This window comes from Lissotriton vulgaris, chromosome 2_1, assembly GCF_964263255.1.
Source record: "Lissotriton vulgaris chromosome 2_1, aLisVul1.2, whole genome shotgun sequence".
NCBI lineage: Eukaryota > Metazoa > Chordata > Amphibia > Caudata > Salamandridae > Lissotriton > Lissotriton vulgaris.
This window is the reverse complement of record NC_141687.1, coordinates 379,905,085-379,927,433: the sequence shown is the minus strand read 5'-3', so window position 1 is coordinate 379,927,433 and position 22,349 is coordinate 379,905,085. Positions and strand designations below refer to the sequence as shown.

At 45.2% G+C, this 22,349-nt stretch overlaps 1 protein-coding gene across 1 annotated transcript in view; it reads left to right on the top strand.

Annotated features, from left to right (window-relative positions):
• The first annotated feature begins 2,580 nt into the window (after positions 1 to 2,580).
• The window catches only part of SERPINF1 (serpin family F member 1), a 65,180-nt gene continuing 45,411 nt past the window's right edge, over positions 2,581 to 22,349 (top strand). Inside the window, exon 1 of the mRNA XM_086955197.1 lies at positions 2,581 to 2,843. The gene's annotated coding sequence lies outside the window, so the exon portion shown is untranslated. The remainder of the gene's footprint in view (positions 2,844 to 22,349) is intronic.

The following is a 22,349-nucleotide window of genomic DNA, read 5'->3' as shown; positions in this document are numbered from 1 at the left end:
ACAAGTTAGAACACATTTAACAGGGGCAGTCATCATGGGAGGATACAAAAGTCCAAAAGGAGGGACTACCAAACACAAGCTGGCATTTCCAAAGGACAGAAAGAAGAACCAATTAAAAAGCTGGGCGGTCCTCTAAGCCCATATTCTGAATACAACAAATCTCAAAGCGACAGCGCAAGAGCTGCCTAGGCGAGATCTAAAAGGAAAAGGCCTGTGTGGCGCGAGGCCTCTTAAAAAAATGAGCAGTGAGAGACCTTCTTATTAAGTGTGCATGTGCTTGGGCCGCAGCACCCCAAAATGTCCTGCAAGGACTATTTTCAATATTGCATGTTCTTTGTAGTGGCCGAGGAGGGTCATGGGCACCACCAATGTTTTACCGTGTGTTGTGAGGGAGCTGCACAGGACCCACCAATATTTTTACAAAATTGCCCTACGTTTCTAGGGACTGAAAAAGCCTGACCATTACCACAGGTCTGATTATTCCTTTCAAAAGCACTCCTACAGCTAAACTTTTGTTCTTGTGCTCTGGAGTGTAGGGACCCTAGTGGTTGGTCCCATGACTGCACTATGTGGCTTGAGCAGAATAAAAGAAATACTTAGACACATGTTCACGTTTCTTGAATGTAATGCTTTACTTAAAAAGCATGAACGTTGTAATGCACTTGTTAGTGAATGCATTTATTTTAATGGTGATAATAACATTTATAGTAACCCTGCTGATAGGCTTTCTTCATATATTGAGGAAGTGATCCCTTGAGAAAGCCAATAGGCCCGCTTTATGTAAAACGATTCATCCTTATAGTGTGATATTGCAGCTGATATCCCTGTAGGTACTGTGATTATGGGGTTCATGACCTACACTAGGAGTCAAATGTGATGCAACAGTGTCAACAAAGGCATTTCAATCTTCCTAATGTATTTATTTGTAAATGAATCTGTAGTATTTAGTAGTGGGTGTGTAATAAATGTACTTTTCCTTTTTCAAAGAAAAAGCACTGACTGGACAATCATTTATTTAGTGTTGTGTGCCAGTGAATGGAGATTACTAGCCTATGCCACCTCCCCCAATTAGACCTTGGACTGCAGAGCCAAGCGCTACAATGGGGTACTTGGTTCTCAGTAAGGAGACCAGGGCTTTAAGTTGGCCAGGTCCTACCGGTGCTCAGCAGCGGCAGTTCTAAAAAGCAGATGCTGAGATGTGTCCCTTTTAGGCTCTCTATCATTGCCCTCACCCTTAGGGTGAAAAAAAAAATCTTAACTTGCCAGCAGTGCCACCCTTCACTGCCGGACTTGTTACAGTTCTTTCACAGCCTCATTTCAGAAATAAAGCATTTGAACTATTTTATACATAGAGCCATTGTTGTTGCTTATTTATCTTATGCCACTAACAGCCATAGGCAAAGCCAATAGTCCTGGCTTGCTGTAGGTGTAATGTTACTTGTTCTATTATGTATCTGGATACAATGACAGAAGCAACAAAGTACCAGTGGGGAGGCACATAATATTAAGCTGAGATTTCTAATTGATGTGTTTCAAGCCATGCTCTAAGTAGATCGACCACACCCCTTTGAGAGACCCCACGTTTTTTTCATCCCACTTAAAACCCTGAATGGGACAAATGTGGAGCAGTTCCTGGCGCGGGACTCGCATCCTGCACAACTGATAACCCAGTTTCTGCTGAAGCCCTCAGTTCTCCAGAGTTTCACGTCTCCCTGTGTTCATTAGACCTCAGCCTTCACAGCTGCCTGGAAGCACCGAGTCAGCGTCTGACAGGGGGCTGTCACATAGCTCGCATCACATGTGCACACGTGTGCTTCCGGGGTTCCTTATACGTGGCCTCTGGAAGATTCGAGGGCTCATCTTTCACGTGTGATTGGAGTGTGTGTCCTTTGGAGAGGGGCCGTTATCGGGGGGGGGGGGGGGGGGGTAGTAAAGGAGGTGTAGGGATTAAAGAATGTTCTTCAACTTTCTTAAATATATTCTAGTGCCATCCAGTCATAAAGGAACACAGGAGTGGGGGCGTGATGTAATGCGGCCACGGACGCCTCTCGCCCCATCTTCTACCTTTCTCTCCGCAGCGCCCTGCGTCTACCCACATCTGTTCAGCCACTGCCTCTGGCCGTCCCGGCACTCTCGCCCTCGGTGTCCCCCATGTCTTTTCCCCTCAATAATAATCGAGCCCTCTAACCCTCATTCTGGCATGCAACTTCCTTTTGTGTCGCACAAGTAGGCTCCAGCGGGGCACGAGTCTGAAAATGCGCCATTGTCTGAATAAGGGCAGCAGAAGAGACAGAATTACTTTATCTCGGTCTCTTTCACTCTCATTTTACCCGTCCGTTATGGTGTCCTTTCTTCTTTTTCTTCTTGCTCTAAAACGCCTCTCCTCCATCCACGTTCGTCCCCCCCCCCCCCCCCCCGCCCCCCTTCATTCCTTCTCTCTTTCTTTTGCTGACTTCTGATCTTTTCTCGGTATCCATTCCCTCTCTTACTCGTTGTCTCCCTCCCCTTCACCCCCCCTCCCTCTTGCCCCCCTCACTTTCTCCCCTCCGCGTGCCTCAGCCTCTCTCCTCCCTCTTGCTCGGGCTTGTTCGCGTCCCCTGGCTAATCCCTCAGACTCAAGCTTGTCAGAGGCAGTTCGGACCGGGCTCCCACGTCAGCCAGCCCCACGGGCGGGGAATAAAAGGGTGAAGGGGACGCGGAGCACCCGAGGGAGGAGGCACTGCCAGAGCGGCCAGCCCCGCGAAACGGAGAGCAACACGGTCTGGGGCTCCAGGGAGCCTGCGCCTAGAAGAGTTATTGAACAAGAGAGGTGCTAGGTCCCGAGGGAGGGAAGTGACTCGCAGGTGAGTAACGCGGCACTTGACTCCTGTGCTGCACTCGGGGAACAAAACGAAGGGACTTGTATAGACGGGTGGCTCAAATTAAGCATTGGACTGCGCAGAGCTTGAGTATGCAAAGCAACCAGATACCTCCATCCTCCAACCCTGTCCTTTAATACATCAACCTGGTGCGTCATGGGAATTTCATTTTTGCTTGATTTTAACTAATCTAACCAGCCTAACACAACTGAGAAAAGGTCTTCTAAAATTAAACCCCAATTCTGGTGACATTAAGTAATAAGGTTTTTAGGATTAAAGGAACTTCTCACTTGACTTTACCCAGCAGTGCCTCACACTTGGTTAGACTAGTTAAAGGGACGCGGAGACTTCCTTCCCTTACAATTATTGGCCTCTCCACTGAAGTGCCTATTCCATTCCAGAGCTCTCAAGTTTCTCGAGTAGCTCACCGACACCATGCGTTTTCATCTCGAGATCTGTACCCCGTTTTCTCCTCTCTAATATCCGGACCACGAGCCCAGAAAGTAGAGGTAAGACTAGTTGAGCGCCTCCTACGTGGACCTGGGGCGCGAGCGATGGTGCGTGCACGCCAACCGAGCGCGCCGAGGGGGCGGGGCGGACACCATCCATCAGCATTAGGAGTTCTCAGCACTCTGGTTTTGGGGCTCATGAAACTTTTTGAAAGGACGGTGCGGCATTCGACCTGATCTAGAGCGGCAAGCGGGGAGCAGGCTGGGAAGGAGAGTAAGGAATGGATGGGGGGCGGGAGCAGATACGGGGAGCTGCGCTGGTGGTTCTGTATCCTGACATAAGTCAATGAACGTCCGAATTAATGAACGGGTCCAACAGCCGCGTCCTCTGCGCAGCATCTCTCCCTGTGGTCGGGTTGGAGAGTATTTTCTGTGAGCGCAATATCTAAAGCCCCATGGAAAAGAGTCTGTCCCATGCATTTTCTGAAACAAACGAACAACATACAGGACGACACTACCCCCTGCTGAAGGCGAATAAACTGTAACGTCTGACCGAAACACGGCTGCACTCACAGGGCACGAGCCTTCAGATGCTGCAGAACCAATCAAGCTCGCTCTTTTCCATATTCACCCCCACGCCCCAACTCTGACTTCCTCATACGAGCCTCCTTTATTCTATACTGACCCCCTCCCTCTTAACCCTACCATGCCCCCTGCCCGAGGAATGTTCTTGCCTCTCTCCTCTCTCTCTTCCTGTTCATCCCAGGGGTACCCTTCTCTCTACTCCCAGTCTAACATTCCCTTTCACTCGTCTTGATCCCAACATCCGCACCTCTGCATGTATCCCCAGTGAACCTCTCCCCTGCTCATTGTCCGAGACTGATCTTTGGCCCCCCTCTCTTTTGCCTCAAGTTGACCTCTCGACTCTCTCATCTGTCCCCGCCTGCTCTCTACGTGTCCTCTATCCTTGGCTCTCCTCTTTCCATTGTCCCAGAGTGACCCTTCTCATGGCCTCTTTCCCGACAGCTCCCCCCTGACACTCTGTCCTTTGTTCCAGCCTGTCCGATCTTCTGACCCGCTGTCCCAAGCTGACCTCTCTCTTGCCCTATGTCCCGACGGTCCTTTCTCGTGTCCTTAGCTCTGCACCCCTCTATGTGTCCTTGGCTGATATCTAACTTGGCCTTTGCCACAAACGTTGCTCTCTCTACTTTATCCAAGTTTGGCTTCCCAACTTTCATTTATTCCAGACTTACAGCGCCCTCCTTTGACCAGGGTCCCACCCTTCTGATACTCTGCACCGTGCACTCCTAGTTTTTTTTTTTTGTTGAGTCCAAAACCTTTTTTTAAATACAAAATATATACATAATATACACACATACTTAGAGGGGCTGCCAGTCAGCCCACTTCATAGAATGTCATTCACATTTGGTCTAAGTCCACTACAGCATGGACCAATGTGTTCTTTTATATAAAAAATATTTACATTTTGACTTTTAGATAATATATGTTGTAATACAATGTGTGCCTTCATACAAAAACCATTCAGAAAGAAAATAAGCATTGGCAAAGCGAAATGTCCACAACCAATGCCAGACCTGTTGGCTTTGCCAATGCATGATAGATCTGGTGGTAGCCAAAGCTTTTTAATTTTATTAAAATTATATGTAGAATATATGTATAGGGGCTTTCTGACAGCTACCTTCATCCATTGCTTTGTTACTGTGTTATTCGCATATTTCTTCATCTGACTACTGCACACCACATAAACGAATGTGTCAGAAGACTCCAGTCATTTCCCTTTCACAAGGAGCACCTCCACACAAAATAGTTCCCTTCAGTGTCAAAGACTTATATGATGGCAAAGTGTTCTTTCTGAGACCAACAAATATTGTCAACATTGGAAGATAGCTATACACACTTCTGATAAGACATCTTCACAAGACAAAGCAGACTCCTGTCTGCAGAGGCAACTCTCAGTCAATTAAAAGAGAACCAGTCCCCTATCAGGGCAAACTGTAGGCTCCCCAGCTTTCAATAGGATAACATTCTATTCAAACGTGTGAGGCCTTAGATATATCCAACAATCCCCTCATGTGTGCAAGCCGATTCATTCAGTTTCTATGACCATTCACTAACATAAGGAGTGTTTGTAAAGTGCACACTCAACCGTGGGTGTCTTGACTTTGAATAACATGTGTTTAATGTTACTCGACTCAGTGGTACTGATGTTATCAACCTCGAGAGAACGAAAGGCTGAGTTGACCCAACATGATCACCCATGGCCACGGAGAGGTCACTGGATAACGCAAAGATTACTGACCCATCAGATCGAGCATATCTCCTGGTACAGAAACATGAGTGTAACATTGGCGTGAGCGTTGGGTCTCCCAGAGCAATCTCTGAGCAAATCATGCATTGTTGGGAGGCCGAGGTGAAGAAATATTCAGCATAAACTGCGACCTTACACGTAATTTGTTAAAGACAAACAGTGTGGCTGACCATGGTTAGGCACCTAGTGACGGCGGGCAGTGTGACGATAAGGACGAACGGCCACTATACTGGTGGGTCGTCCGGCTGACTGTGGGTTATACATGCCCCATTGCCCGTTGCGGATGGACGGCCATTATTTAGGGCTGCCACCATTTCGAGTTTTGACTGAGGGTTATTAACGCCTTAACTGCGACCGTTATTTCGGCGCAGTGCGGGTGTTCTAAAAGGTGGCGGGGCCACGTCGGCCGTTGGCCGACGGCAGCACGCAACGGATTAATGCCCTTTAAGGGTTACGGGCCGAACTAGGCAAAACAGTCTGTTGGAATGATTGAAGCCGAACTCAAACCATAGTACCTCTTTAGTTCACAATTGAACACAGAGGCATTTGAGACAGGAATCTGGGCCACTAGGATCCCTGCTGATTATTGGGATTGAATCCCCCCGTCTTTTTTCAGAAAGACTGTTGAAGAGGCATCACCAGATCTGCCATTGACCCATGTTCTCAAGATAAGGAATACTGCCTCTTCTTGTGTGGAAGACTGCTTAAAAGAACGAGACCAGAAATATATTTGTAAAATCCGGTCCGGGACCTCTTTTCTGGAACCTCAAGAGATCACCAAGCCCTGACGAAGTTCCAATGAAACGAAACGCGTTGACTGAGGCTTTTTAAAGATTGAGAAAAAAATAAAGGACTAATTTTTTGGATATATTGGAAGTTCTCTGAATCTCGTTATTTAGTGCACCGTCCTTTTCTTCAAGACCTTACACGTAATGGTAAAATCAGGTTAGGTTATGTTGTTTCTTGTTAAGTGCTTTGCGCAGTTCTAAAACTAGTTAAAACATTGAAAGGGGACAGGAGAGACGAAAGAAAGGAGAGAATAAGAGAGCAGGAAGGAGCTTACGAAATGCAGTGATGTTCAATTCAGTAAGGAGGCATTGAGAGAGAGAAATATTCAAGGTGTTAAACAATTATGGAGGTGATTGTGACAGGAATCAGGGCCTCAAAGAGTAGACCTTCTAGGAAAATGCTGTAGGAGTTTATGGAAAACCAGAAAAAGCCGAGGGAAGCAGGAGTACTGTCATGTGGTCTTCTTCAGCTGATAATTTACCTACCAATCCAGTGCCAGAGAGAGATGGAGCAATGGTAAGGTGGTGCTGCTAGGGAATCTCTACTTTTTTAGGTCTCGTCTGAGACAGCGAATGCAATGTCACTTGCAAGATCTTTTGTCAACCTATACTGAAAGGGGGCTTAGAGCCCACCAATTACTTACCATTCGGTGGCTTTATTGTCACTCTCATTTCCTTACTTCTCATTGGTCAATGCGTGGCAGTTTCACTTTCTGTTCATGTGCTTATGCCTTCGATGGAGGAGGGACCAAAAATGGATTAATTGCTTTATTAATCTAATTCCCCTTCTCCCACACTGATACATGTAATTTATAAGTCAAAGCCTACCAGACAGCACAGCTGTCTGGTTTGTAAGGACTTCTTTGTGGGCCTTCTGAAAGCCTCCTTGGGGTGCATTTCACCCATTGCTTACTATTAGCTTTGTGGTTTGTACCTCTTTGTGGTTTGTAACTCACAGTTGTTTGCTGGCTTTATTTAATTTATGTTGTCTAGTTAGAGCTCGTCCCTCCAGTAGAGCATGCTTTGTTTACTCTATCCTTCCCTGTTCCCCTTCTGTAAACAGGCTTTTAAATCTTGTTCTTGTCACAGGTAGCTTCCCTCTCACAATGCAGCAATGCAGGCGCCTATGGGGAGGCCATTTTCTCTATGTAGGCTGCATGCAGCCTACATTGAGAAATGTAAGGGATTAATGGTGCCAGCAAGGGAATTTATTTCAAAACATTGCTTTCCAGTTTCGGATTCAATATAACAATTGTTTTATGATCCTTTCTGATTAATCAGAAGCTGTAACGATTTCTTATCAAGGTCAATGTAGTCAGAAACAATCAACTATCTTAGATGTATGAATATTCAGAAGAGCAAAGGAAAAAAGAAAATTTGAAAAAGACACGGAGTAGTAAATCTTTTGATAAAAAGTTCATCAGTTTATATATTGCTTTTCAAGAATCAAAACAGGGTACAAATCAACAATTACTGGTGAAGACACAGTGTTGAACAAATGAAATAAAGAATTGTGTAATCTGACTATACTTCATTTGTAGAGAGAGTCCAGTCCATAATAATCAAAATAGATGACCACTATTACATCATAATAGAAACATCATCAATGTGAATTAATCAAATGAAAACAAACGGAGAGGGACTCTATGGTCGACGTTTCGGTCTTCAGTAGAATAAATCCGTAAAACCTTCCTCAGGACAGTACAGTAAATCAACGGTTGTGACCCTTCAAAGAGAAGTCCAAATCTGCATTCGTTGGTCTTCCCCTATATAGAGGTAAGTTTTTGGTGTTTCTCTTTTATAAATATCCTGGCTATTCTAAGGATGATAGCGCTTTTCTCAATCGTCGTACAATTTTTGATTCTTCCGATTTTCAAAAAATGTTATAACCCATCGTCAAGATCAGGACTTCACGGCAGTCGGCATCAGGAATTACCTGATGCCTCACAATTCCACAACTAACAATTCCAATCCAACCCACATAATTCGAATACACACTGCACACATACACTCCATAACACATAGGTAAAGGACATTGCCATTTACAATGCCAATAGCCCTAACTCAAGCAATTGCAAGACCTATTGCATTTCCAATGCTTGTTAGTATGTACAATACTCCATTATGTGTTAGATCACTCTGTGCCACTGAAGTATCCAATCAGTAAATAAAATACATGTAAGATCTGAGCTTGCATTAGTGACCTACAAATAACAAGAGTTACTAAAGCCTGCCCGATTCATTAAGAAACTCGTAGAAAGTTACAGGCCCTGGGCCTTATGACTAGAGGGCTTTCACTATTTTATTTCTATCTTGCAAAATAGAGAACACTCTTAATTGAGTACATTTTACATACAAAGGTTCTAGACGTTAATCATCTGCTGCATCTTTACTCATCTTATCCAGGCAGGTTTAAAAAAAAATATCTTACAATATGTTTAATCGGTTGTTTGATTTTATGTCTGTGTGATTAGTGTGTTTAGATGATGTTTTATTGCTGTAGTCAGAACAATGATTCTGGTAATTTGCTGTATACCTTGGTTTGCCCCATCAGCTTTTCGCTTTTTCTAAGGGTGATTTTCATCCCTCAGGGGTCATATAATTTTGTGTACGCCTAATCTTGAAAGAATTTTCCCTGCTTTGATAGTTTCCAGCTTCTTTATAATGGAGGTTGGTATTTTAGTTTGTTTTAACCAAGTTTCAATACAATCAATTCATATTTTTGTTGTAATAAAAGTAAGTTTGTGTATGTGTGTATGTATGTTTGTATGTGTGTATGTATGTATGTATGTATGTATGTATGTGAACAAGGGCTCATAGGGCCCGAAACGCGTCATGGCGGTCATGGGAATGCACGCAAAATAAAATTAAAGAAGACTGCAAATCACCTGCTTGGGTCCGTTTTTGTTTTTCCAGGCTTGTATTTTGAAACGAAGTTCTGTATATATATATATTTTTTTTTTAACACTGACGAAGCCTGCAAAGGCGAAACGCGTCTGTTGGGGTGAGGGGGGTTTGGTGTTAATAAATTTCTAAACTGGATACCAGCGTGCCAGCCACTTTTTCTGAAACCAGTATCTGGACACAGGAACGTGTAGCAATATATATATATATACATATAATATCTTTCTCAATAAAAGGAGAGGGCAAGAGAAGTAGGTAGGGTTCTCGACTTCTGGGAATCCGTACCTGCATCATAGGATGCCTACCACTCCAAACAAGAGTACTATATGCCCATTTCAAACCTATAGGGTGGATGACTTCAGTGCTTGTCTTCATGGGGACTCACCCGAACGATTCCGTCTGGCATTCTTCATCATCTGGCCTTCACCCTGTGTGACCACATTCACCAGTTGGGCTTTACCCCAGTTTTGGAGGGAACATTTTGATATTACCAAAAACAGATCTTTGAAATGTCACCTGGACACTGGTATTATATGCAAGCAGCTGGTTACACATAATCTCTCTGCTTATTCCATAAGGATCTGTCCAGGGTATTATGCCAACTTCAGTCTCTGTCAGCATTGCATTTTTGCTTTCATCTAGTGCAGCATGTACTGTATTTCAGGTTGGTTCTCCAATTCACCAGCAAAATCCACAATGAAGCTGTTACACATGGACTAACAGATATCTCTTAAACCCCAGAGATAAAAAAAAATACTATAAGATTCCCAAACACGATCAAACATAATTTTAATGTTTAATATGTTAAGGGGAAAGCGTTCATGAAAATAGTAACCTATTTCAATGTAGTAGTGAAGTCTCCTAAGTGTAATCCATTTATTAGGTCTCGACCTGCCAATGCTCTTGCGCATTGCTGGCGAGACATATAGAGGGCCACTAGCAAATCCTACCAAGAGGTTTTGGAGTGCAGATTCTGCCCAATGCATGTGAGGCATTCAAGCGCGAAGCTTCGCCCGCGCGCGCTCAACCTCACTTCTCACTCACACCCCATATGCTCGTTCCCTCCGACCCTTCCAACTTCAAAGCAACGCCGCTCCCCTGCTCCCCCGCCCCTACCGCCATGCATCACTTCCTGCTCCCCCTCTTACTTTTGTTATCGCTCACACCCCGTATGCTCGTTCCCTCCCACCCTTCCGATTTCAAAGAAACGCCTCTCCCCTGCTCCCCTGCCCCCAGCCACGCAATGCAGAGAGCTTGTTATTCTATAACCCTAGCTTGCAGCGTTACAAGCATGTGCTTACACAACTCGAGGTACTTGCAAATACATACAGTTCAACAGTTTATTCGATGTCTGTGCCATTCCGGCGCTCCCCCCCCCACCCATACTCCGTTGTCCGTGCCATTCCGTCCCCCTATCCCCCCACCCGCACACCACTGTCTGTGCATTGTTGTTTTTTAACATTCCACCTCCCTCTCCTCCCGCCCGCACTACGCTGTCCCTGCATTGTGGTTTTTGGGTGAGTGTCCTTTAAGTGTTTGTGTTTTTTTAAAACATTTATTTATCTAAACCATGTTCTACAGCAGCGAAAATGCAGTGCAGCTTGGCTGAAATTAAAAACAGCTTTCAGCCAAGCTGCACTGCATCCGCGCTGCTGTACAACATGGCTGAAAGAACATTGACAAAGGCAATAGATCTTGCACAGGCAGGATCTTTCGGCTTCGCCAATGCTTGTTCTGCTCATGTTTGACTGACGAGGACCATATGCTGCTAAAAGCCCTGCATGGTCTTTTGATCTGAATTGAATAATAACATTGCCATGCGCATGCGCACCGGGTCAGTGAAGGGCATTGGCTGGCAGTATACGAGTGGATACTCCTTTTATCATCATTCACTCTTTCATTTTAAATGTATTCTTTGCCCTCCACTGAACTTGATATGCTGTATTCAAGTTGGTTATTTAAATGGGAATTACCCATTGGTGTTCTAAGGTAGAACGTGCACGTCAGCTGCCATAACACGTAATGTGCCGCCACTCCAGCTGTGACTCATAGGACACGTCACTGTCAAGACGGCAATAGACAGCAGAGGCGTCAATGCAAATGAGACAGTTACCTAATATCCTCGCCCGTTCTCTGTCTCTTTTCCAACCAAAACCTAATCGGGTTTCACATGGCACTTTGACCTTTAATTGCGACCTCCCGGAGCTCGTGCCTTTATCAGTTTACATTTGCATTATTATGTAAAGCAGTCATTGTGCCGCTTCTGCTGTCAGCTAATGCCTCCACGTCGGCTATCAACCCTGCCATGCAGTGAGCTTCAATTTTAAATTAGCTGAAATGGCATTCATTTTCGAAAGTGATGAGAAGCATTTATTTATCAAGATTTCTTGAGCAGAAATTCACATTTTTAAAAAAGTTTGTTTGCTGTAGGTTATTAGATCCAATTCAGACAAGTCTTTGTGAACCACCTTCACTTTTTTATTAATATATTATTACTTTTATATTAGTGAACTGCACATATTATAAAAAACTCAAGGTACACGTGTCTTTAAAATTTTGTAAATGACACTGACTCACTGACACTGACTCACTGACACTGACTGACTCAGACTCACTGACTCAGACTCACTGACAGACTCACAGATTCACTGACAGACTCACTGACAGACTCACTGACTCACTGACAGACTCACTGACACAGACTCAGACTCACTGACACAGACTCAGACTCACTGACTCAGACTCAGACTCACTGACACTGACTCAGACTCACTGACACTGACTCAGACTCATACTCACTGACAGACTCACTGACTCAGACTCACTGACTCAGATTCACTGACACTGACTGACTCACTGATATGGACTCGGACTCACTGACACAGACTCGCTGACTCAGACTCGCTGACTCAGACTCCCTCTATCTATCTATCGGCCTCTATCTATCCATCTATCCATCTATCTTTCTATCTGTCTATCTATCTATCTATCTATCTATCTATCTATCTATCTATCTATCTATCTATCTATCTATCTATCTATCTATCTATCTATCGCCCTCACTCTGTCTATCTGTCTATCTATCTATCTATCTATCTATCTATCTATCTATCTATCTATCTGTCTATCTATCTATCTATCTATCTATCTATCTATCTATCTATCTATCTATCTATCTATCTATCTATCTATCTATCGCCCTCACTCTGTCTATCTGTCTATCTATCTATCTATCTATCTATCTATCTATCTATCTATCGCTCTCACTCTATCTATCGCCCTCACTCTATCTATCGCCCTCACTCTATCTATCTATCGCCCTCACTCTATCTATCTATCGCCCTCACTCTAGCTATCTATCGCCCTCTCTCTAGCTATCTATCTATCGCCTTCCATCTATCTATCTATCTATCTATCTATCTATCTATCTATCTATCTATCTATCTATCTATCTATCTATCTATCTATCTATCTATCTATCTATCGCCCTCCCTCTATCTATCTATTGCCCTCACTCTATCTATCTATCGCCCTCACTCTATCTATTTATTGCCCTCACTCTATCTATCTATCGCCCTCACTCTATCTATCGCCCTCCCTCTATCTATCTATCGCCCCCCCCTCTATCTATCGCCCTCCCTCTATCTATCTATCGCCCTACCTCTATCTATCTATCACACTCACTCTATCTATCTACAGCACCACCACAGCATCACTCAGGGGCACCACAACATCACTATGCGCCGCCACAGCATCACTCGTCGCCACCACAACATCACTCAGCGCCACCACAGCCTCAATCTGTGCAACCATTCAACAACAACGTGTTCAAATATGTTATGTCAATGTTTCAAGCTTTATTACAAATGTCACAAAAAGATGTTAATAGTTCACTTCTGTTCTTGGATTTTCGTCACAATAAAGTACACTCAACATAATCTTCACAAAAGTCATTTACAAAAGTTTAAGCTATTGTCATTATAAATTACAATATCTTTTATTTAAGTATTAATTATTTAAAAAAATTAAAAGCCATTGTTATTTGTAATATCAATACATCCAAGTCACGTAAATACAACACATATTGCAGTACAAATGCTATAGGTGTCCCATTTGCGAAAGTTAAAACTATTGGCGTTGTAAATGACAAAGCTATTAATTTCGCTATTTTCAAAACCAACACATAAATAAAAAAATTGTCATTTATAATACCAATAGCTCAAACTTTCCTAATGTGAGACCTATTGCATTGCAAATGCTTGTTCCCTTTGTGCGGGCTCTTTTGGTCAATAGCTTCTGTACGCACAAATTCCATAGGTATATGTCCTCTGTAGGGGAGGCTCTCTAGATGTAAAACGTTTGTTTGTCAGGCAGCTTTTGTAGGTGTAGGGCCTATGAAATAGATGTCTTTAAATAGATATCATCTTTAGGGAAACTCTATTTAGGTGTACAGGGTTTTAATGCAATTTCTACAGTCAAACACCCTCGTTAAGAGCAGTGCATGTATACGTGTACAACCTCCCAAAAGCAATCTCTATGCACATGTAAGTTTCTTTACGGGTAGTCACTATAGGCATATATGCGTAGTCACTATAGGCATATATGCTCTGCCTATCCGTGCAAGGTATATTGGTCTATATTCTTTGTAGGATAGTGTAAGGTTGTAACTTTTGTCTGAAGGTGAGAGATCTATATGTAATAGAGGCATCGTTTTCGTAATGTTAGTCTCTCTCGGTGTATACTGTCTATTAGGACAGTTGGTGTAGGTTTACATTCCCCATAGAAGCAGCACTCTTGGGGTGTATCCCTCCTAGAAACCGTTTCTATGGGTCTATACGTCCGGTTGAAGCGGCTACTGTAGCTGTCCACAGTACACCTGGTAGGGGCTGTTGCTGCATGTGTACATCATTCACAGAGTGTATCCTGCTGGCGTGTATCCTATGCAAGGGCAGTCCTCTTAGATCTATCAGTCTGCCTGTGGGGGCAGCCTTTATAGCAGTGTACCATTAGTCTGTAGGGCCAGGAGGTGATTTCCCAGAGCCCCTCTATGCCGTAGTAAAGAAGGGCTATGGGTGTATTATCTGCACTTTGCACTGTTTCTGTCAATGTTGTGTTTATTTTTCTTCTGCTAATCTTATGTAAACAGCATCCCTCTGATTAGTGGGTCTGCCGTCCCATTGACTGTCTGGTTCCATGTGTTAACAGTGACCCCCTCCCCCCCTCACAGAGGTAGGTTTTATATTAACACCACGGTTGGCCCCGCCTCTGGCACCAAGTGGGGGCTGCCCATGCTGTGCATTTATTAACCATAAGTCACAGTGGTCTCAGAGCCACCAAGGGTCAAAGGGACACACTTGCTTATTGGGAGACGTCAAGATTGAGAACGCCATGATGGGAAACCTGTCTGCAGTGGTTCCCTGTTCTGATGCCCCACCCACAGTGATACAAACATTCCCTGGAACTGACAAGTGTGCTATGGTGTGATCCTAGTAAAAGAGGCTAGAAATCAAGTCTGAGGCTGAGCCTTTGCTTCTGCTCAGAGTTGTGCCCCTATACTCTGGGGAAACATGGGGGTTCCTATTATGTGCTTAGGTCTGTCAATGTCCTAGGATTTGCCTTCAGCCGTCTGGAGCATTGTAAACTCATGCCCTCTGTCCGTGCGCTCCCATTTTATCGCAGATGGTGGGACAACATCATGTTTTTCTCTTTGATGTGTTATTGGAGGGGGGCAAAAAGATGGGGACATACTATTCTTTATATGTGTTATACATTTGTGTTCATAGAAGCTATCCATTACATAGGGAGCGAAGACTGTGAAAGATTCTTTGAATTTATTAATGGAGAGAATATACCTGGAGTGTCGTATTAGCTTGTTTTTTTTAGGTCTGGCGTTGGCCAAGATCTTTTGATTTTACAAACATTATATATATAATATATTTATTTATTTATAAAGTTTAATATAGTGCGAACATGACCCACAGGGGTATCAGAGCGCTTTACAGTACATAGTTATCACATATTATACAGAAATCGTATTTAATACAAAAGAGGTAGGCATTGGTGTTTCGATGTAATCGGTGGCAAATAGGCATCAGAGAGTTAAAGATTTAGGATGTTAATTTGTTCATTAGAAAAAATGTTGCTTCTTTTTTGAAGGCGGTAAAGGAGGAGATTCTGCGTACGTCTGGGAGAAGGTTGTTCCAAATCTTCGGTGCGATACATGAGAAAGCTCTGCACTCAGTTCTCTTTTTGTGGAAGGATTGAGGTTTTAGAGAGCTCTCGCTTCGCGAATGTCTGCAACCGCCCGACCGCTCTAACTTTTGTGCTAAATAGCTGGGGGTGTTGCTATGTAGGGCTTTATGTGTCATGCAGGCGATCTTTAGTTGTATTCTCGACTTGTAGGGTAGCCAGTTCATAGCCTTCAGGGCCGGGGTGATGTGGTTATTTCTTTTTATTCCAGAGACCAGCCTGGCCGCAGCGTTAAGCGATGCTCTGAGCGGTGCTAGCTTGTATTTTGGAAGACCGCATAGAGTGGTGCTTCCATAGTCCAGTCTTGGTAGTACTAGAGCTTGAACAGCCATTTTCAGATCAGTCTGTGGGAGGAAGGGTTTAAGTTTCCTTAAGATACTCAAATGTAAATTGGCACCCTTGGCATTGTAGATTTGCGCCTGCATATTTAAATGTTTGTCCAGGGTGACTCCCAGGGATTTTGCTGAGTCAATGATGTATGGGGTGCAATCAAAGTAAGTTAGATGCTTCAGCCATAAGTGTATCTTGGGTGTGTGATTGGGAGGGAGGATGAGGAGGAACTCCGTTTTCTTGGTGTTGAGCATGAGGTGGTTGCCATTGAGCCAACTTTGGGTATTATGAAGAATGGCGTTGAGGGAGATTAAATCATCTGGTGAGGAGATTTTTCATATATAGTTGAGTGACGTCCGCTTATAGGTGATATAGAATGTTTGCAGAATTCAGCGCATTAGCAAGGGGTTCCATGACTACATTTAAAAGGATTGGTTATAGTGCTGATCCATGTGGAACTCCTAGTGTGACCATGGAAGGTTGAGAGAATGATTGCTTCATCTTGATTCTTTGGGTTCTGTTGCTTAGGAAGGTGTACCATTGTAACTCTGGACCAGTTAGGCCCACTCTTCGTTCAAGTCGGGACAGTAGATTGTCGTGTTTAACCGTGTCAAAAGCGGAAGATAGGTCAAGAAGTATCAATAGGCAGGAATCGTTATGATCTAACATTTTTAAAATGTCATCGATTATATGGGTGAGTGCTGATTCAGTACTGTGACCTTGACGGAAGCCGGATTGGTGTTTATCTAGGAGGTTGAAGTTCTCGATGGGGTTGCAAAGTTAAATTTGTACACATTTTTTCAAAACTTTCACCAGAGTGGGGATGCTGGATATAGGGCGATAGTTGTTGAGGTCTGTGGAGTGGGAGTTGGCTTTTTTTAGTACAGGTGTGACCTGCCCTATTTTAAGGCAGTCAGGTATGGAACCTTGCCTCAGAGAGGCGTTGACAATTTTTGCCCATAGTGGTAGAATAGAGGTATTTATAATTTTGAATACAGATGGGGGTAGGGAATTCGGAGAAATGATTGGCAGGGTTGAGTTGATCGCTAACAGGGTGCTATAGATTTTGTGTTCAGGGATGGGTGAGAAGGAGTGCCAGTTGGCATTGTTTTTTGGAACTTTGATCCGAAAGCGTAAAAGGTCCTTGATCTGTGAGTATAGAGTAGACTCTTGGTCAGTAGTTTGTTGGGGTTCTTTCTTGGACTGAGTGTCATTTTCAATGGTTCTAGTCTTTTCTAGGAAGAATTTGGCAAGCTCATCGCAGTTAGGGGTAGCCGGGTTACTTAGCTTCACTACGTTTGGAGAGTTACGCGATTGTTATTTTACGATTTCGAATAGTATGTTGGGATGGTTAATGGCTTGGTTCAGCTATGTTTTGAAGAAGTCTGCGTTAGCTTTTAAGATTTTTCTGTTGTAAGTGTTTCTAAGTGCCCTAAGTTGGTATAGGTGATCCATGGAGGGTGCTGATTTCCATGCTCGCACAGCTAGTCTTAAGTTGCGTCGGTCCGAGTTTAGATTCTCATTGAACCATGGTTTGGAGATTTTGGTGGAGACATTTTTTTCTTGGAAGGGTGCTGTGATATCAAGGATTTCAAGCATAGTGGCATTGTAAAAGTCTGTGAGATCATGGACGTCAGCCATGTCTGCTGATGGGATCAGGGCGGAATTGCATTGGGATATCAAGGCGTTGGGATTGATATTTTTGATATTCCTTTTCCATTGTTTTGTTTATAGTTCTCAGCCTGCAAAAGACTGCGCACATGCGCAGTCAAGCTGGCGAGACTTAATGAGAAAGAGGAACTTCACTAGCGAGGTTAAGCCCAGCCCCTCTTCTCCATTGGCTGGCTTCCTAAACGGTGGCCAGCCATTGGAGAAGGGGTCCCAGTGACGTTCTTCTTTCTCTCAAAACCCCGTCCTTTTTAGACTGGCTTACTTGACTTCCTGCTGGCGTAAAAGCTTTCTTATCTTCTTTATGGGGCCAGATGGCCCCATAAAGAAGATAAGGAACCTTTTATGCCAGCAGGAAGTCAGGCGCTTGTTCCAAGCGCTTGTTCCTTGTCTGTCGCCCTCCCAACCTCCCCCCTCCCTTTGCTCCTGTTCAGCTGTTTTCCCATCCTTCCGTCCATGCCGACAATGTCCACGCGGCCAGCCTGATTGTTGCGCGAGGGGATCATTCTTTACAGTGTCCATGTGAATGTCCACGCGTGATAGGGCGTCCCCGCCTCGTGCCTCACCTGGGGCCTACCTCTGGCAAGAAGGCACATTGTAAGCCGTTTGGCGCGCTATCATTCAATGTTTTACCCTTTCGAAATCATGCAGCCTCAATTCAGTAAGCAGGGCAAACACAAGGCCACGCGCTAGTGACGTCACAAAGCCTTGTTACCCGTGTGTGTGTAACCTACACTTTACAAAAATGTGATCAGAGTGATCAGCCTCTCACCCTTTTACAATCAAAAACAGGAGTGCCACATAGCTAAGCCTTGGCCCGTTAGTTTATAGCGCTACAAAACTTCTAGACAGTGCACAATATGAATAACGGATACGATTGACATAACAGTTTGCTGTCCTCTGAACATATCCCATCGTACCTATGACAGACGTTCATCTTCTAATCATCAGAGTGCATAGGCAAGCCTCGTTGCTTGTATTTCGAGAACGCTAATCCGGAGGCATCAATTATATCTATGTGTAGTAGCTACTGTCAGTGACTCCTGCGGACTTCAAGTCCATATCTGTTAATAAATCCATCCAATCACTCACACATCCACCCCACCCACAGGCCATCCACCTGCCCAAACACCCTGTCGTTCATTAATTTATCTCTCTCCCCAACCATTAACCCACTTATACAAAACCTAGCCATCCATTAATCAATCCAAGACAGCCAAGTACCCCCCATACACCACCCCCCTCGCAAGCCCTTCACCTACCCTCCTATGGTCTAGTTGTTTTGGTACAGGGAGAGAACTGTCTCAGGCTTCAGACTGGGCATCGATTCAGAGGGGGCTTCCGGCCAAACCATGTTAACATTCCGGTCACCTCCTCTCTTTCCAACAAAGGCAGACGAGTCCGACAACTTTGAACTGGGGGTTTCGAGGGGATGGAAGGCCTCCTTCCGGTACCCCTACCCCAAATATAGGGGAGGCGCCTGCGGCGTACTTGTAGATGCGTGTGGGAGTCACCCCCCCATGTTTTAGATAGCTGACCTTTAGACCGCCTGTTGCCTGGCCAGGGGCCGTGCGTGTTAGTCCGCCCATATTTTTAGATGTCTGCTCTTTATAGCATCAGGTGCCCGCGCCTTTACGGGTCAATCCCCGGTGGACGTCACGCCACCTCTGCAGCTCCACCCACCACAACCAATCCTCACCCATGCAACTATAATTATATCCACCCTAGTCTAGCAACCTATTCATCCCACCTCCATCCTCCCATTTAGTCACTACCCACTTATATACTCCTCCACACATCCTATACCCAGCCCACCCATCGTGAATGCATACCACCAACCACACTCATCCTGCGCCCGCCGGCCCATGCACACGACGGCCCATCTTTCACGGCCGCTGACCCCCCCCCCCCCCCCCCCCCCGAGGTCCCCTCCGAAGTTTTGCTCTGGGAGCCACGCCTTGGAACAGCCGCCACTCCTGTGGACGGCAACCTTCTAAATCACACCGCACAGTTGCCTGAAATATAGAGTGGCAGAGAAGAAGGAGAAGGAAGGTGGGCAACGGTGAACCAGGTGCGCTGGCATGGGCTGGCACAACGCCCCTCAGACCCCGGCTCCACGGCACTCCTCATGCCTTCCTGTCTGAGTCATAGACCCCCCCCCCCGCACATCCCTCCTTCTGCACGTCCCCACACAAACCTTCTAATGCCCAACGGACACAAAACTGTTCCGTGTGCCACTCCCAATGAGTGAATGTCCGCGAATGCCCCCGAAGTGGGTCAGCCAACTAACCCTAAGGCCATGAGGCGCGTCACCAGCACACATTGTACATCAGTGCCCCGAACCGTTCCCCTCATCCCCCCCACCACCAGCACATCTGGAGCAGTGTGCTCGGTACTACAGGTGCGCCCGTGTCACAGCATGGCACTCAAGGCATCACACCGGCACCAAACGCGAGTCCACCCTGGCATCACAGCGCAGCTGCACACCCCCCGAATCTTGAAGACCCCCCCAGACACACTTTGCACCCAAGGCTGACCACATGCATGTCTCACACAGAGACCGCGCACACCCTATCAGATCGCACCGCCGTTCAGAGCTTCATACCTCACCCTCCCCACAGACCATTCCCAGCAGCCACCCTGCCCACAGACCAACTTCTCAAAGGCGCAGTCCCACTCCTCCAGCGTGCACGTTTTTCTGAACCCACCCCGTCTACAGACCACCATCTCAGGGGCTGCGCCCTCAGCGCCACAGCCCACTACATAGACCATCTACGCCCACCTTGAGCACAGACCAGCACCTCAGAGGCGCACAGACCCCCCCCCCCAGCTCTTTATCCATTCTCACTGTCCAGCATCTCGAAGGCGGCATCCCACACACCCAGCAGAGCCACTCCCTGCCACACCCACACTACTCACAGTCCAGCATCTCAAAGGCTGTCTCAACATTCACCATCTGCACCCCCACCCTGCCCACAAACCATCACTTCAAAGGCTCTGGCTTCAAACGCTGTCCTCCAGGTGAAGCCGCACCCACCCTGCCCAGGTCTGCGCATCCATTCACTTTGGGCGTTTGTATAGCAAGTTCGGTTCTATTCAGTTGCTTGCTAATTTTCCGGACTTTTTTTTGTATATTTATTATTTCACTTAACTTAATTTGGTTTGTGGGGTTGTTTTCGATTTTGCTTTTTTATTCTTTTTAATTGAGTGGAAGCCGTGATTGGCAGATTTGAACGTAGACTTTGCACTGCGGATGTAAGTTCATGTGTAGTATGCATCCATTGTGCTTTTACAATATAGATTTGTCTTTTAGGTCTCGGCCTGCGATCACTTAACAGGTGACAATGGTGCAACATCTTGGATGCATAAAAACGACTTCTATTTTAAACAATAGACACTTGCATGACGACCTTACTGAGCTATAGGTGTTAGGCGTGCCACTTGGGAGTCCATAGCCCCTCAGGCTAACTGTATTGGTCCAGCCAGCGACTTTTTGCCCTATTGGCACGACAATCACAGCTGTTGCGTCACTGACAGCTCCAGCGAATTGTACGCTGCATTTTTGCAGTGATCCATTGACTGCCACAAAATTACTGCCCAGGCATGCCAAAATGCAGCTACTTTTCACAATGGGGGGAGGGGGCTTGGGGGGAGGATCTTATAGGAGATGTGTCTATAAAGGGGCAAAATCATAAGCCAATTGCGTTTACAAGGCATGAGGGCACAAGGTCATGAAGCGGGGTCGGCGCTTTGGGCTGAGATCTGACCCCCAACATCCCTCCCCCCAAAACAAAAGCTTCTGAAGCTACCACTAATGCCCTGGGGAGTATGTAAAAAAGAAAACACCCATGAAACGCTGCAGCGCCTACCCTCCAGATATGAGCTGGAAACCCACATCCCTCACCTGCAGTGTGAGAGACAGCAGTGTGTATGAGAGATAGCAGTGTGAGAGACAGCATTGTGTGTAAGAGAGACAGCAGTGTGTGAGAAACAGCAGTGTGTGTGAGAGAGACACAGCAGTGTGAGACAGCAGTGTGTGTGTTCTAGGGAGAGACAGCAGTGTGAGAGAGACAGCAGTGTGAGAGACCTTTAATTTATGTTTTGGTTTTTGAAACATAAATAAAACACATTGTTATTTGCAATGTCAATAGCTCAAACTCACGTAAATATGCAACTTATTGCATTGCAAATGCAATAGGTCTCGCATTTGCTCGTGATTAAGCTATTGGCATTGTAAATGACAATGCCATTTATTTATCTGTTTTCAAAACCAACACATAAATAAAAAGTATGTCATTTACAATGTCAATAGCTCCAACGTTTGCAAAGGCGAGACAGTTGCATTGTAAATGCTTGTTGTAGGTTGGCTTCGTTTTGGAGTTACCTCACTGTTGATGGAGAAGAAGATTCTGTAATGATCAGTCCAGTCACATAGGGAGATGGATTCTAGTGATATAGTGTTTGTTTTTGCTATGATGAGGTCTAATGTCTCCCCCTTGTTGTGGGTTGGCTGTCACAGAATTGGGACAGATCCTGGTCTACCAGAAAGGAATTAAGAACGCTTACATCATGATTGCCAGTATTGTTCCAATGGAGATTGAAGTCTCCCTGAAAGATCTGCGGCACTTGTGAGTTTGCGTTGGCTGGAATGCCCTTGTCATCTGAGATGTTGGTGCAGAGATATTCATAGGAGGATAAGGAGATGGAGTCTGCTTGATTAACTGTGATTGTGTTTCGATAGATGAAGGCTAACCCCCCTCCGGGTTTCTCAGTT